The following is a 17,030-nucleotide window of genomic DNA, read 5'->3' as shown; positions in this document are numbered from 1 at the left end:
TTCGATTGATAAAAATGTTTTGATTCACAGGCGCCGAAATTTTACGATGGAACATTTAAATGAACATTTAGATATTTCATGCTTTAAACAAAAATCATATATTTTTCTTTATCTAAGATATTTCGATAAAAATTACGTTAAAGCATTTTTGTTTAAGTTATCTATTTTTTTAATCTTGTTTTATTTTTAAATTTATAACAGGTACTTATTAGTTCCCAAGCTAAGATTAGAAATTATTATATAATATGTTAAGCCTAATTTTCGTAAAAAAATGCTGTGTTAAATTTATAAGTATGCTTATTTTGATTTTAATTCATTTTATTTAAACTGTACCTTCTTTATACTGTATTTTTTTTTGTTTTTCCTCGAATTTTTTCAAGAGCTTAACTTCAGATAAACCATTTTTTTAAAATTGATTTTATTGCAATAAATATTTTCCTTACTTATTAATTTGCTTGCGCATTTAAATACCGATTTTTTTATATTTTTTTGAATACTCCCTAATATTGTTTGATTTATCAGTATTTGTCAGGGACAATAGGAATGGAATCAATGTATATCAAATCACGTAATTGTATGATGCATATGTATAATTATATAATTTTTAATCAAGATGTGGTTAGTTATCTCCTATAAATTTTATTTTTATTTAAACAATCTATTTTTTGGTGTCAATAAAACAAAACCGAAGTTAAAAAATCCTCTTTGCCGTGAGTCTCTTCGTAATAAACCTCCAGAAAATAAAAATCCCCGTCATCAGAATATGCACATCTCAGACTGTGGTGAGACTTAACATCAAAAAAATGCAAAACAGTAGTCTGTCGCTGAGATCACACCAAGCGACTTTCAACTTTTCCACCACCGAACATAAGAGACATCTCAGCAATATCGCAACGATAAAGATCACAATTGATGGCTACCAGGTAAAGGAGGGGCTTAGCGGAAGGCGTTACCACCGTTTTCGATTGGTTCGCTGTCAAATTTTAAAGTGGAGGGGACTGGAAATCGATAGAAAGTAGGGGCAACTCGATTTACAACAACAGGAAGGCAGTCTATGCCAACAACTGACAACGTTGACACTGTATCCAACACAGGACGTTTAAAAATTTGTTCTTCAACGTTGTCGGAACGGATCTTTCGTCGCGCCGCGATCGGTTATCAAGGGGACTGAATCGGGTGCATAGAGTGTACGGATCTCTCAGTGCTTTAGTGTGTGGAAGTGAAAATTTGGCCAATCTGGCGGCGTACCTTGAAGGAGGTCCCGCAATTGCCCCTGTGGGGACCCTCACGTTAAGGGCCGGGTTGGCCCATGTGCCTATCGGGCCCAACTCTGGTTACTTACATTCAACCCACAATATAGGTTAGTCCTCATTTTTTACTCATTTAAGAAACACTTGTAACCCTAAATATAAGCAAATAATAACCTTTAGTGACTATTTTGCAACAATAAAACTAACTATTATTATACATTTATTAGAGATTTTCTTTTTAAAAACTTTTACGTGCCTATTAGTATCTTTATTTGCGGTATGCTGATATATTATAACGAATTCTTCTTTTAAAAAAGTAATAAGTCTTGACTTATCAACTTTGAATGAAAGTCCCATTATTTGATATATTTTTTATATTGACACTTGCATTTGATATACGATTTAGTGTAGTAAAATTATAATAAATTAAATTTACGATATTATTGGCCTATCAGTTGATAGAAAATGTTGGTTCCACAGAACATGAAACAATGATGTATTGCATAAGATGACAAGTCTCTAATAATTTAACATTTTTTGTTGTCTTAAATCTTAGTAATTATCCAATGTGTTTCCACGCCTCTTACCAGTATTTTTTGTTAATTTTGCAGTATTTTAACCTAAGATTGCTTTATTATTTAATCTTTGTTAGGTATCCTATTTTTTCGGTTCTTCCTTACAACTGTTTATCTAATTTGTGATCAATATTAATTAATTTCACCACATATTTTGAGTAATCTGGTCATTGTTTAATATATAGCATAGCCTCCTTTTCCCGTTTTTGCTGATGTTTTTGTTCTTTAGGCGAAAGTTGTAATTATAAAAAGCCTTAGGCCTTATTTGAATTCTGTAACTAATTTCCATTTTCTGACTGTATTATTTATTGTCAGCTACAATTAAGGATGAATGAATAGCTGTTTCGGAATTTATTTCTTCTAGGTTTACGTTTTCTTTTCCTGTTATTTTTAGTTGATTTTATAGATTTTTTTTCCTTCTTTGGTTACCAAGCTTACCAACATTTCTTGGGAATGGGAACATTTGACACGTTTCACACTGAATATTTTATTATTAGATTCTTTTTTAGATTCAACCTAAAATGTATTTATTTAAAATGACACGTTCTTTTAATCTTTATACTAACCAATCTTTTACACAATTAAGGTCACTTGGTTTTTCCTTTTTATCAGTGTTATATCGTTGATTCCTTGAGATTATTTCAAATATTTTAATGTTGCCATTGACAATAAAAGCTAATTTCATCTTTTTCCTCTTAAGTGGTAACCTTATCAGTTTGTTTGATAATGTTTAATAATCATTTTACTATTTTTACTTAGTTTAAAGGGTTAGTTAAATGTTTATATTGGGCTTGGAATATTCCTTCGTCAGTTCATTTATTAAAATGTACAGGAATATATTTAAGTACATGGTTCTTTACACGATCGTCATTGAAAGCCCTGTCTTTAAACTAGATGACAAGAATATATTTCTGCTTTCCCTAATGTTTGCTTGAGAAATTCTTATACTTTCTTAATCTTCATTCCTCATTATAGGTATGAACAAGAGTTATTATATCATTTTCGATAATCCCTAATATTGACAGCTACTACGTATTTTTGTTACATTTTTTCAATACTTCATTTGATAAATACTGCATATGTAAGAGATTCTTAAAATATCTGTACCTAAGTATAAACAAATTTCAATAGACTACATTTTCTACCAGCTGATTGACTGCCCATTATTCAACAAAACATAATAGTACAAGAAGTCAAAGAACATTATTTTGTTCACAAATTTACTTATACAATAACGTTAGAAACGCAGCATAACTGTTTGTAAAACTAGCATTTTAGGCAAATTTTAAATTAAAAATTTTAACTAATCCAAAGATAAATAATGCCAGGATCCATAATTTCATCGTCGGATGAAGCTATGCAACAATATATTCCTTGATTTCCTTGAAATACTCATTATTCCAACAACAAAAAAACTTATATTAATTATTATGTCAAAAATACATGAATAGGTTCAAGAAAATAAATTAGAAAAATGAATTTTAGTAAAAAAAATGTCTACGCTAGCATTTTTACTATAGGTACAATTTAACTTATCTTTTGGATACTTTCTAAAAGCAACATATGATCTACCTGTGGAAAGCAGATTCAATTTTATGGACAAAGCTTACAAAAAGTAAAAAAAATAACAGCAACAATTAAAATTTACTAACAATACATAAATCGTCAATATCACAGAATCACAAAATAAAAGATAATAAAACATACAATCGATTAGAAAATTTAACTAAACTGCAAATTGCATAATAAAATCTTACGAACTAGTTTACGAATAAGTTTAAGTTGCTGCATGTGTTACCCAAATATATATATAAAAATACTTTAGTTGCTTGTACCTAAACATACTGTAATTTTTTAGTTATTCGTTAAGAAACTCTTCCACCGAATAATATGGTCTTTTAGATAGATAGGCTTTTGTCAATTTACGGAACTTAAGGAAAGAAGTTGTAGATTTAAGTTGCAAAGGAAGATGGTTGTATAATTTTTTTGCCTAATATAGTATATAAATTTCTTTACTAACTCAGTGAACGGGATCGGTAAATACACATCAAAGCTTAAATTTCTGGTGGAGTAGTCATGATTAGTTCTTACTAAAAAACATGTAGGTGTTTACGAATTAAGCCAGCAGTTTCTAGAATATATAAAGAGGGAAGAGGTGAAATCCCATCATTTTTGAAGTAGCTTCTGCAATGTGTTATTGTACTGAGGCCAAAAAATACCGTATTACTCTTTTTTTGTAATTTAAAAATAACATCAGATTGTACAGCTATACTAGAACCCCAAAAAGGAAGGCTAAATCGAAGATGAGACTCAAACAAAGAAAAATATGTTATTTTGGAAGATGCTAAATTGATTTCCTTCAAAACAGATCTCATTGTATAGCAGGCTGAGGCTAGTTTCTTACTTAACAAATCGATATGAAGGGACCATTTAAGGTTGCTGTCCATAAAAATACCAAGAAATTTTACAGAATAAACGATAGTGATCTGGCTGTTATTAAGAAGCAAGGATTGAAGAGCTCTTTTATGGGATAATGCTACTGTCTTATCCACGTTAAAAGAGAGTTAGAGTCGGACCAGGTTTTTATTGTAAGTAGATCAGAAGTTATAATTGCTTGAAGAGTTGCAGTATTAGAGTTCCTCCAGGCAATACTGGTATCATCAGCAAAAAGAAAAATTTTTCCATCGACTTTTAAGTTAGTGATGTCATTTATAAAAATAAGGAAAAGCAGAACACCCAGTACTGAACCTTGTGGTACTCCACATACAATGCTTTTGTGTCCTGATTTACACAACAAAAGCTTTGGTATAGTCACAAAAAATAGTGGCAGTATAAAGATTATTGTTTAGTGCTTGATAGACCTCATGTAGTACAGAAAACCTAGCATCGCTGGTGCATTTATTAGATAAAAAACCAAACTAAAAAACTGAAAACTGAAACTGACCGAACTTTGTAATAAAATGTTGTTTTCAACGAGAAAGGACATAAGTCGGGATTTTTAAGTCTCTCAATAATTTTGGATACAACCGGTAGTAAGGCAATAAGTCTATAGTTGCAGATATTAGATTTTTCACCAGCCTTATGAAGAGGAATAATAATGGCTGTCTTTAGACACTCTGGAAATATACCTTTTTTAAAGGAATCGTTAATTAGTGAGACCAGGACTTCCAACAATTTTTTTGGGAGATTTAAGGACATTTTTTTAGATAGTCCATCGCTACTACAGGAAGATTTGCTTTTGATGCTACTAATTGGTTGATAAGCATAAAAGAATTCCATGTTGCTTTTGACCAACAAAAAGTTGACAACCAAATAGCTCGTATAAGTCAAAACCGTATATTATAATATGACGATCAATCTGCAACAAAGCTTTCGCCAAGATGGTGGTTCTAGAATTTTGGGAAATCACACTATAACATCTGACAGTGATAGGGCCTACCTTTTTAGTTGAACCGACACACCCAAAGCAGTGTATATGTTGGTGGTACTCTTCATCCATTTGTTCAATTTTTATCGACTAGAAATATAAAAATTGAATGTCTATTCTTTTCAAGATTTAAATGGGGATAGAGGAGTTAATACCAAATTACTATTTCGAGCAGCAGTAGAGAAAGTGAAGATTATACAATTAGAACGTGCCACTTGGAGAATCGTAAAGGACATTGAAATATTGTTTTGTGAGGACCATTACGAGGGTATTATTAAGGACATGGTATTATTAAAAGTCAAAAAGAACTAATATTCGGAAAATGGCAAATCCAGGCAACAAACAAACAATGCGAAGAGAATAACATGTGTCCCGGGGGGTTTTTTGAAAGATTCGGTAAATGTACCTTTTGTGTATGTAATAAAAAAATATTTCTGTTTCTAATTTGATGGATAAAAATTCTCCATGCTTTTAAGATCAAGTTTATACATTCTGTAAATTTGCTATTTGTAAGTTCATTAATTAAAAAAGTGGTAAATAAATAATTATGGCTTCATTTTTTTCAAAAACTTAATGTAAATGTTATGTAGATCTTCGTGTTAGGTTTTCAGTTTTTGTTGTTATATCATCATTCAGTATCATGTTAATATTTAACTGTATCTTCCAATAATTATTTATGAGGACTTCAAAAATCTGGATGATGTATCACATTTGTGTTAGAAACTTCCAGTGAACCTGACAATTATTATAAAAGATGATTTTAAAAATATTAAGTAGAAATAAATAAGCTTAATATTTATTATTTTTTATTATTAATTATTATCACTTAATTATTTCAAGTTGTTTTACAAAAATATTAAAAAAAAATTTGCATTATTTGAACATGTTTTATAGTTATTGTTAATTATCACGTTATATTAATTAATTAATTAGTTGAATAAGTAATAATATAATTAATGTAAATAAATAATTTACATTATTTATAAAATATTTATTAATAAGTCTAGACCTCATATTATGAACTCCAATAAGTTGATATTCCACACAAAATGTTTATTTAAAAATAAAAAACACTACACGCATAACTTCAAGATTTACTATAGCGTTAACACTTTTAATATTTTAAGATTATTGGTTTTATCAGGATTTGTCTGATATTTCATTTAATTTAAGAGCATTTTACATTATAACGTAAGTTCAATGTGATTAATATTTTTTGCTTCTATACTGGCGTTGTATTACTTTTTTCTCTATTGTAAAATGCTCAGGCGTCACGGAACTAATGCCACGAGAAGGCGTCACGGAATATCGGTTTTTCACATCGATTCACTAATCTCAATCAAATAGGATTAAATGGGAAGTAAAAAATTTAAAGAGTCTCTGACAATAAAAGATTCTATTCGTAATGATGGTCAAAATTTAAAAGTCATAAATGCCATCCAAATAATAACAATATTGAACCATCTGTTGAATCGGAAGGAATGATCCTATTTATAGTCTGAAAACGAATTCCGATATGCTTAAAAAAAGTTTAGTTCTAAAGACGTATTTGGTAAAAATGGAAATAAAACAAAAACAATATTTAGTAACGGTGTATATAAAGCAATATTTACTTTATACTGGACAATAAACTTATATATATAATTTGAGTTATAGGTACTTGAATTTTTTTGTCATAAACCTTCTTCTTCTTTAAGTTCTTCTATCGAAAGTTGAAAATCATCATGGTTATGCGAACCCTGTTGACTACCGCTTTAAATAGTTCTGCACTATTGCATTTAAACTATTCCCTCATGTTGTTAATCCACGATATTCTTCGTCTTCCCGTACTTCGGTTTCCTACAGTCTGCCTTGGCCTTGCACAAGCTGCAATAATGAGTATCTTTGTCCACTCATCACATGGCCTAAATATTCAAGTTTTCTTCTTTTTATAGTCAATATTATTTCAGCTTCATCTCCCATTCTTCTAGTATCATCTGCGTTTGATATTCTTTGAGTCCATGATATTCGTAGGATTCTTCTGTAACAACAAAATTCAAAGGTTACTAACTTATTCAGATACACTTGTTTTAATGTCCGTGCTTTCAAGCCATAAAGAATAGTAGTGAATACCGAAGCATCCTTAGGCGTAGTCCTAACCTAATATCCCGACCACAATAAACCTAAACATTTTTATTTTTATCAACAATATATAGTAAATATTGTTTTATAATTTTTTCAATATTAAAACATTGATTTCATTTTCAATTACTTGAACTTTGTACAACTACACCTTAGCGTAATTTTTTGCGTAATGTAAATGTTTAATAACAATTAGCAGAACTGTCGTGTATAACTAGTGTGTATATTAAGTGGTTTTGATTTTTTGAACCAAAAAAAAATGTCATTGCGGTTAACTTTTTATTTTTATATGTCAATGTCTTTATGAACAAATATCTCTTAGGTGAAAATAATGTTAGGGTTACATGCTAAGCTGGCGATACCGTATAGTATTTGTATAAAAACGAGAAAAACAAGTGAATTTGATAAACCAAATATTATTATTATTGGTGCTACGGCGTAATCTATTCCTCGACTTTCCTAAGCTGATTCTTCCATTATGTGCAGCTTGATGACAGCTGACAACCCGGTCTTTCTGGCATCCTCAACTACACCATCACCTTATATAAACCTTGGGCGCAGGGTAGCTTTCATTTGCTCAGGCTTGATGTGCTGTCCACTGCAGGCGTCTAATTTTTTACAGTGAATATATCTCTGGCTTCGGCTAATTCTTTGTACTTACTATATACTTCAAAGGTATATCGATCTGTGTTAGAAAGCACCCATGACTCACAAACGTACACTATAACCTATAACTTGAACCTTTAAGTTTCTATATATCATATTCTTTGTCTTTCTGTCTCTCCCCAGTATTATCTCTCTTCAATTCTGACCCCCGGAGGGAGTGTAGTTGTCATCAAGATGTTGTGTATTGTCCTTCTCCAAAGATCTCTCCATGTTCATTGCTTATAACTTATCCATAGGTCTTTTGCATATTCCAGTAATTTGATCAATCCATCTTCCTAAGGATCTTCCTCTTGATATTTCCATGTTTTCTCTGTTTGCTCTCATAAACTATCCAAAGTACTTTAATTGTTGGAGATTAGCTTTGCTAGATAGAGTTTTGCTGACTTTCAGCTAATTTAGAAATTAATTATTTGTCCTGTGGTCTGTCCACGGAATTCGTAACAACAGAACATTTCAGTGGCGTCTATCTTTCTTCTCTTTGCTTGTCGTAGGGGAAAAGATTAACAGAATGTTTGTATTGGAAATATTAAGCAGTTGATCAACTTCATTTTTAGACGTAGTGAAATTTGAGAGTTTCATTACTTCGTATACCTTGCTTCTTACAAAGATATCTTATACTGCATTGAATTCTAAGAACAGGTGAAACGTGTCGATATAAAATTCTCTGGATTCTTCAAGAATCTGCCTTAATACGAAAATCTGGTCTATTGTTGACCGTTTATATCTGAATTCACTGTGATATCCGCCAATAATTTCCTCGGAGTATGGACTCAGAAGTGTATAAATGTTGTTAGAGAGTATCCTATAGACTGGGTTTAAAAGTGTTATCCCTCTTTAATTGCCACATTCAAGCTGGTCGTCTTTTCTTTAGTCGGCATATCGAAGCAATGTTTCATTACTCAGGTACTTGCTCTTCTTTCCATACTCTTGTTATATATCTTGTGTACTTGCTTAACTAGGTTCTCATCCCCACACTTATAGAGTCTTACCGGGATTTCATCAGTTTCTTGTGCATTGTTTTTTTTATATTTTTTTTGGTTAGCTTTAATATTTTTCCGTGGATTGACTTGGTTCTGATTTTAATCAGGGTTTAATTGCACAAGAGATTCAAGATTATCTTCATTAGACCATAGCATATCTCCAACTATCTCCAAAACCTTCTCGTATCATTTTGGTTCGTATGGATTTCCAACTCTTCCATCAATTTAGTTTCATATTTTCATTTATTTCTCTTGTGTATATATTTTTCCTTCCTTCTGAGTTCCTTGTAAAATTGCACCGTTGCTGACGTTTTTCTTTGTCGCATAATTTTATTTAATATAAATTTATATAGAAACGTAAAAAAATCACACAAGTGATGAAATTGAACTACATTTATATTAAAAAATAAAATATTTTCATAAAAAAACAAAGCATTTAAAATTGTATATTTGAAACAAAAAGAGTGTTTCAATTAAAGATCTAAAATTATAGTAAAAGAAACTAATAAACCAAGTGAGCTAAAAGAGTATCACTCATCATCATTATCTTTGCCTTTATCCCTATGCTGGATCTTGCAATTCTTCGTGTTACGTAATCATTATTTTGGTGTTGAATATATCTTATCGTATTCACCTAAGCTCTTTTATTTTTCCATCAATTGGTATCTCAGTGACTATTTCCCTAATAAATCCCTCCTTAATTGTATACTTTTTTTATTTCACTCATCCATCTAACCTTTCGCAGCATATGCAAGAAAGATGGTAAAATAAAATGAAACCAATTATGGAAAATCCCGGAACAGCATCTTATATTGTCTATAGTACAAAACTTCTTCAAGCAACTGTAAGCGTTAAATTACTACTGTCAAAAAGACATCAATTTCAAGAACACTTCAGCGTGCCAAACGGCAAGAAACATATGTTGTATCTGCTACTCCCAATAACATGAAATTTCTACTTCCTGGAAGGTACAACAAATTTTTATTACATGACAGTGGATAACATGATCCTAACAGAATATTATTTTGGACATGAACAGTTGTTGCTGGCGCATAAAAATTGGTTAGCCGATGGAACTTTCAAAGTTCTACCTGAAATATTATTCCAACTTTATACTATTCACGTTCAACTTGATGGCATAGCATTTCCTTTTATGTTTGCGTTACTGCCAAGTAAGACTGAAGAAACTTATCAAAGATTATTACACATGTTAAACACCCGACTACCAAATTTAAACCCGATTTTTGCCTACTTGATTTTGAAAAGGCAGCAATCGATGATTTTCAAGCAGAATTTTCAGGAGTTGATATAAAATAATGTTTTTTCCATTTAAATCAATCAGTGATCCAAAGGTTAAAGGAAATTGGTTTAAAACGTGAATTTAATTCTAACGTGGAAAATTTTGCAGTTTGCGTTAAGATGCTAACTTCAATATCACTACTCCCTATAGAAGAAACAAATATGTTTACAATTTATACCTATGCATATATTATATGAATATTTACAAGTCGCGGGAATTTTTCCTGAATTTGATGACAAAACTAAAGAGTTTTTGCAGTATTTTAAAAATACCTGTATTAACGGTCATGAATTGAGAAATGACCATAGGCAAGATCCAGAATTTCCTCCCTAATGCAGCACATGGTGTGGCTTAGACTACCAACAGCATAGAAGGCTCTTAGTATTCACTTCAATCTTTATTTCAATGTGCCCATCCCACAATGTGGAAATTTCTTGATAGATTCTTTGCAGAAGTTACTTTAAAACAAACATATTATTTGCAATATATAAGTGGACAATTAATTGAAATACAAACAAATAAAATAGCGCGTAGTTACAGTCATCCAAAAGTATGATGTTAAATGGCGAATGAAATTTCTAAAAAATTAATATATCGCAAATGTTTTAATTTTTACATTAAATAAATCAGCATACTTTAAAATTGTATATCTGGTTATACTTTCTCGTTATCATTAATACAAATGGTATTGAATATTATAATAAACACATTAGTAATAAAGTGGTTTATACTTGTATTATTTTTCCGACTTAGTTTTACTACTTTAAAGTGATAATTTAGGATAAAAAAATTGTTTTTATTGTCATAATAACAAAAATATGTTTGAAATGTATTTAAAAAGGAGTCTTAAAAAATTACCACTACTTTTAGTGAAGGAAAGTATGCAAAATGTGTTTTTATCTATATCCAGTAGTGCTAGAGCGGCTTTTTAGAAGGATCTCCAGGGTGTTATGTAACAGAGACCTAAAATTAGCATTGAGGATCCGCTTACTTCGCTGCTACGTGTTTTCAGTCTTACTTTACGGTGTCGAGTCCTGGACCGTGAATAAAATCGATCTAAATCGCCTTGAGGCTTTCGAAATGTGGTGCTATAGAAGAATTTTAAAAGTTTCCTGGGTAGAGAAGTTTCCTCAGCAAGACTACTGAGATCAAATATAGGTTGCTACAAAATGTCACGCAAGGAAAAATAGCAGGCAATCGCAGTCCAAGACGAAGAATAACCGCATGGTTGAAGAACTTGCGAGATTGGTATGGTGTTGATATAAGTATGCTATTTAAGGTGGCAGTGAATAAAATTAAGATAGCTATGATAGTAACCTCTAAAGCGTTCACTAAGATCATTCATAGAAGAATATATGATAAATGTGAGTCAAATATTGATAGATCGCAGTTTGGCTTTCGGAAAGCACTTGGAACTAGAGAAGCAATTTTCGCTCTCCAGGTGCTTATACAGCGGTGTAGAGACGTTGATAAGGATGTGTATTTGTGCTTTGTGGATTTTAGAAAAGCATTTGACAATGTCAATCATGAACAATTGATAGATATTCTGCGAAAGACAGGTATTGACGACAAGGACATTCGAATTGTGGCAAACCTATACTGGGGTCAAACAGCAAGAGCAAAAATTGGCAACGAACTCACTAAAAGTGTGCAGATCAAAAGAGGTGTCCGTCAGGGTTGTATATTATCCCCACTCCTATTCAATATTTATTCCGAAGAAATATTTAATAAATGTATGGAAAATGCAAATGAGGGCATAAAAATAAACGGCGAGTTAACAAACAATATAAGATATGCCGACGACACGGTGATCCTTGCCAGTACCATAGACGAATTACAGCAGGTAATGGAAAGAGTTTATTTAGTTAGTGAGGAATACGGCCTGAGCCTCAACTTCAAGAAGACAAAGTGGATGCTGATAAGCAGGAAGCAACAGCCTGCTCGACAGTTACGGATAAGTAACATACTAATTGACCATGTAGAATCTTATGTGTACCTTGGCACCAACGTAAATGCAAAATGGGAACAGGCCACAGAAATTAAGGCGAGAATAGAACGAGCTAGAGCAGCATTTAGCAATATGAAAAAGCTCCTCATAAGCAGGGATTTGTCTCTTCCCCTAAAACTACGTCTAGTTAAATGCTACATTTTTCCGATCTTACTGTATGGTGTGGAGGCCTGGACGCTGACGGAGACGCTCACGAGAAAACTAGAAGCATTCGAAATGTGGGTGTACCGACGCATTCTTCGTATATCCTGGACCGAACATGTCACCAACACAGAGGTAATCCAAAGAATCGGAAAGGAGAAAGAAATCGTGAATACAATTAAACAAAGAAAGCTTGAATATCTAGGCCACATATTGAGACACGATAAGTACCGTCTACTGCAATTGATTGTCCAGGGAAAAATAGACAGTAAGCGAGGGCCAGGCAGGAGAAGACACTCGTGGCTCCAAAATCTGAGGAAGTGGTTCGGGCTCACATCGGTCGAACTATTCAGAAGCGCCGCAAATAAGATCAGAATTGCCATGTTAATAGCCAACGTTCGTAACGGACAGGGCACTTGAAGAAGAAGAAGATGATAGTAACCAACGTTCTGAAAGGACATGGTACATAACGAAGAAGTAATGCTAAATGATGTTATGAAGTGTCGCCGTTACGAGATGTCATGGAACCTCTTATGATAGGTGTATAGAATTTGCCTTTCAATTTCAATCGAATTTATCTATCAGACTAGGCACCACCTGTTCTAACTCTATTGCAAGCAGCTCCATATATTTACCCATTGCTCTGTAATTCCGAACATAAAAACTTAAACAATAATATGTAACCATACAACACCAATCAAGCCCCGATATGTAAAAGTTAAAATAATCCTTTCCTTTTAAGATATTTCTTCAAAGTTTTGTCACTAGGTACCATTAAAAGTTATTTTCTGAATATTATGTATACATGGGATTAAGCCACAATTGATTGTAATTAAAATTACACTTTTAACTAACTAAAATTTGACGTTTCGATTTTGACTCTGGAAATTGTTCTGAAAAAAGAATATTTTAAAAAAAAATTGTGGAAAATTATAATATAATCAAACAAGTTGTTGATAGGTTATGTCTTTCAAAAATTAACATACTTAGCGTTGATTTTATAGGGAACCGTATGCTTGATTGAAAAATTATTGAAATATTTTGAAAAATTTTACCTCGTAATATCAAAGTCTGGATGTTTTTGCGGGTTTATTTGTATTATATGTTTGTGTAGCGTGGATTATAGTCGTGGTTGTATAACGTAGGTTATGTAAAATGGATTATATGATGGTGTACTGTGTGTTGCATATGTATTGTGTGTGAGTTGTAAGCGATGTTCTCTCTTCCTATAACTTCCACTATTGTTGGTATGTTCTTGTTGTTGACTTCTTCTTTTAGTATTGGCAACCAAAGCCTGCTACTTTCTGCTGATGGGTTTGCTACACATTTTTCTTCACATATGCATAATATTTAAATAGACTTTCCACAAGAAAGCAGTTTCAGAAGTTCTTTTTGTTGAATTATTGAATTTTTATTTTTTAGGTCCGATAACAAGTTCCAATCATTGATGCTTTTATTTTCGGAGTGAAGAAATAAATTATACCTACTTGTGTTTTTGAAATCATTTATAATATATGTTACCCAAATATTTCTTTATAAGATTCAGGATTTTGAATTAAATATAAAAAAGTTAAACTGCGGTCTAATGGGTTCGTGTGAGAAAATTGACGTTGTTAGGTTAAAGAGAAAACATGGAAAGCTATATTCATCCCGCAAGCTGTACAAATAAATTTATTTTATTATATCATAAAACTCATATTTTACAATCTTTCTTACACTCTGTACCCAACTTTAGTATGTTTGATATATTTTTAGTCAATAAACAATACCATTATATCTAGCAATAAATATCGATACACTACCAGTCAACTGCCTATATATATCTACCCATAAACTTTCCACAATCTTAAAATATAAATTTTTAATGGTTTTCCGACTCTTATAGATTTATATGTGATTTGGTCACATTTAATAACGCCAAATAATAAATTCAAATTTCAAAATATTATTTGTCGACCGAGTAAACACGACAAATGTAAAAGTGGGGGCCATAATGCATAAACTGTATGGAAATGGAACTAAGTATATCAAGCACAGAATTTAAGAAACCAAAAATATAGACGCTGGCGACGCAAAAAAATATTTAATTCATATAATTCATTTAAGAACCTCAAAACCTGTGGAATTATTCAGGTAGGTAATTAGTAGAGAAGCCCACAAAGTAGTACAAATATCAGGAGCCTTGCAGTTTGGTGCTATTACGTAAAGATAAGTGGAAGAAACCTATTATAGATAGTGACGCAAAAGCCGCTGTTAGTAATTCAATGATTAATAGTTTAAACAACCTCTTTAAACCTTTTAAAAAGGGATGTCTTTTTTTATAATTTTTCCTAAATTCTTTTCCAATGCTTTCATTTTGTCAAAATTTATATTCAACTAATATTTTTATATTTAATTCTCATTATCGGATAAAAATATTAGTGGATCTAAAAAAAAATGCCAAACAAAGAGTTAAAGTAAGCATTGGAGCGTTAAAAATAATTGCTGCAAATTTGGGCAGCGAAAAACAAAATATTTGTGCAAATATCGCCAGTATTTGTAGCGTAAATATTGAAAGATATAAAAATTCTATTTTTCGCATTTTTGTTTTCGAATTTTGTATAAAATATACAGATTTTAAACAATTTTATATCCTATCCATATCTTTTTTTCTTGTAACTAGGTATAAATGTAAATCGTTTTTAAAAAAAAATCGTAGGTATTGTGTTTTGGTTGGCAATATTATTTATAATTGATTCGAATTTTTTTCTAGAAACAAACATGATGTTGAACTATTAGCCTATGTTACTTACTGTGATATTTGTACCAGTATTTTTTATGCAATAAACTTTAATTTCATATACATGATAATGGATTTGGGTCTTGTAGGTACATATTGCGTGGACTAATAGGTAAAATTTTTAAGGTAATAAAAATAAACTAATAGGTATAAACAACTGTGTGTCTCCTTATTTATTTTTAAATACCATAGTCTTCTTTGACAACTAATGTTTTCCATGTTTCCATTGTCGATTTCTTAATCAGTTTATCATTTAAACATTTCAATAATAAGCAAATATTTATTAACTAAGAATGACACTTATTTCTAAATTATAGCAATTAAAGTAATTTTTGAAAATCTAGGAAAATCTCTCGCACACACCGTCTTTCATTCTGAGGCTAACGTACTTTTTTCCGAGGTTGAATTTGCTCTAAAAAGACTTACTTTAAAGCAGCAGGCTACGATTTAATTAACGCTGATAGGTAGTCTGGCCTGAGGATTGGAGAAATACCATAACCATACTTCTACATAAAAAAGATCCAACAAATATTTGTAGCAACTATAGACTACTATCTCTAATATCACACGTCAGTAAGGTGATCCTTTTCATCATAGAGCGTCGTCAAGAAAACTTCATAAGTTGGTAGATAGCATCTGAGCAGGCTGAATTTGTGAAGGGCAGAGATACTTGAGAGCAAATCCTTAATGTAAGAAACATCATAGAAAAAGCCAGAGAATATCAGATGCCGATATTTATGTTTTGTTGATTAGACAAAGGCCTTTGATAATGTTAGATGAGACAAACTGTGAAACATACTGACGACAATGAGTGTATCCAAACACTTGGCTTACTTTATTAGCAAACTGTATAACCTGGCATATATTCTAATGGACAAATGCCTATCTGACGAATAAACTTTGGAGATGGGAGTACGCCAGGTATGCGTTTTATGGTCCTTAATATTTAACATCTATAAAGATATAGAGTCCATATTGCGCAGATTATTGGATGGTTGGGAGAAAGAAGTAAACCTAGGCGGTGTCAAGATATCTAACTTGCGTTTCGCAGAAGACATTATATTTCTAGCTTCTACTCCTGAAGAAATTACTAACTTATTAAAAAAAAATAGAGGTATAAAGTGCTAACTTTGGACTCATGTTTAACTACAACAAAACCATAATCATGGTTATTGATCGCCAACAACACGTTCCTGAAATACGAACTGTTGCGGGGTGCGAGGTAGTCTCTTTTATAATATATCTTGATGCTCTAGTTAACAACACAGGCAGTTGCTAATCCTGAAACTCGAAGACGAATACAACTAGGAAAAGCAGCAATTACTGAACTAAACGGTCACATTACTATGACAAGAGACTTGTTTCAACTCTGGTCTTTTTCATATTTTACTATGCATGCGAGACATCCAAGTTCTAGACAAAATTAAACCCAATCAGCGTCTCTCTAGTACTGTTGACCCTAGAATTTTAAAGTTCTTTGGTTATATTCATCGAAGCGATCACAAAATGAAGCGGTTTGTGGTCCAAGGAAGGCTTTAGAGTCAAACTCCAACGCGGTAGATCTCCACAGCGATCGGCAGACATTACGGAAAAGCTTCTCAACAAACAGTATACTGAGGCAGTAAATATAACAGGTTACCGCCACCAGTGGAGAAATATCATTAATCAAACCGAGCTGCTGAAGCTCAATGATGAGTCACAACACATTTGCTAAGATTTTAATGACTATGATGATGAGGAAAACCTTTATTATGTTTTTTTACTGTTTTGATATGACTTTTGA

At 31.8% G+C, this 17,030-nt stretch overlaps 1 protein-coding gene across 1 annotated transcript in view; it reads left to right on the top strand.

Annotated features, from left to right (window-relative positions):
* The first annotated feature begins 1,052 nt into the window (after positions 1 to 1,052).
* Lim1 (LIM homeobox 1) overlaps positions 1,053 to 17,030 on the top strand; it is a 207,571-nt gene continuing 191,593 nt past the window's right edge. The window contains exon 1 of the mRNA XM_072522896.1: positions 1,053 to 1,360. The gene's annotated coding sequence lies outside the window, so the exon portion shown is untranslated. The remainder of the gene's footprint in view (positions 1,361 to 17,030) is intronic.

This window comes from Diabrotica undecimpunctata, chromosome 2 (assembly GCF_040954645.1).
Source record: "Diabrotica undecimpunctata isolate CICGRU chromosome 2, icDiaUnde3, whole genome shotgun sequence".
Lineage (NCBI taxonomy): Eukaryota > Metazoa > Arthropoda > Insecta > Coleoptera > Chrysomelidae > Diabrotica > Diabrotica undecimpunctata.
Note: the sequence above shows the minus strand (reverse complement) of the source record. Positions and strands in the feature narration are given on the sequence as shown.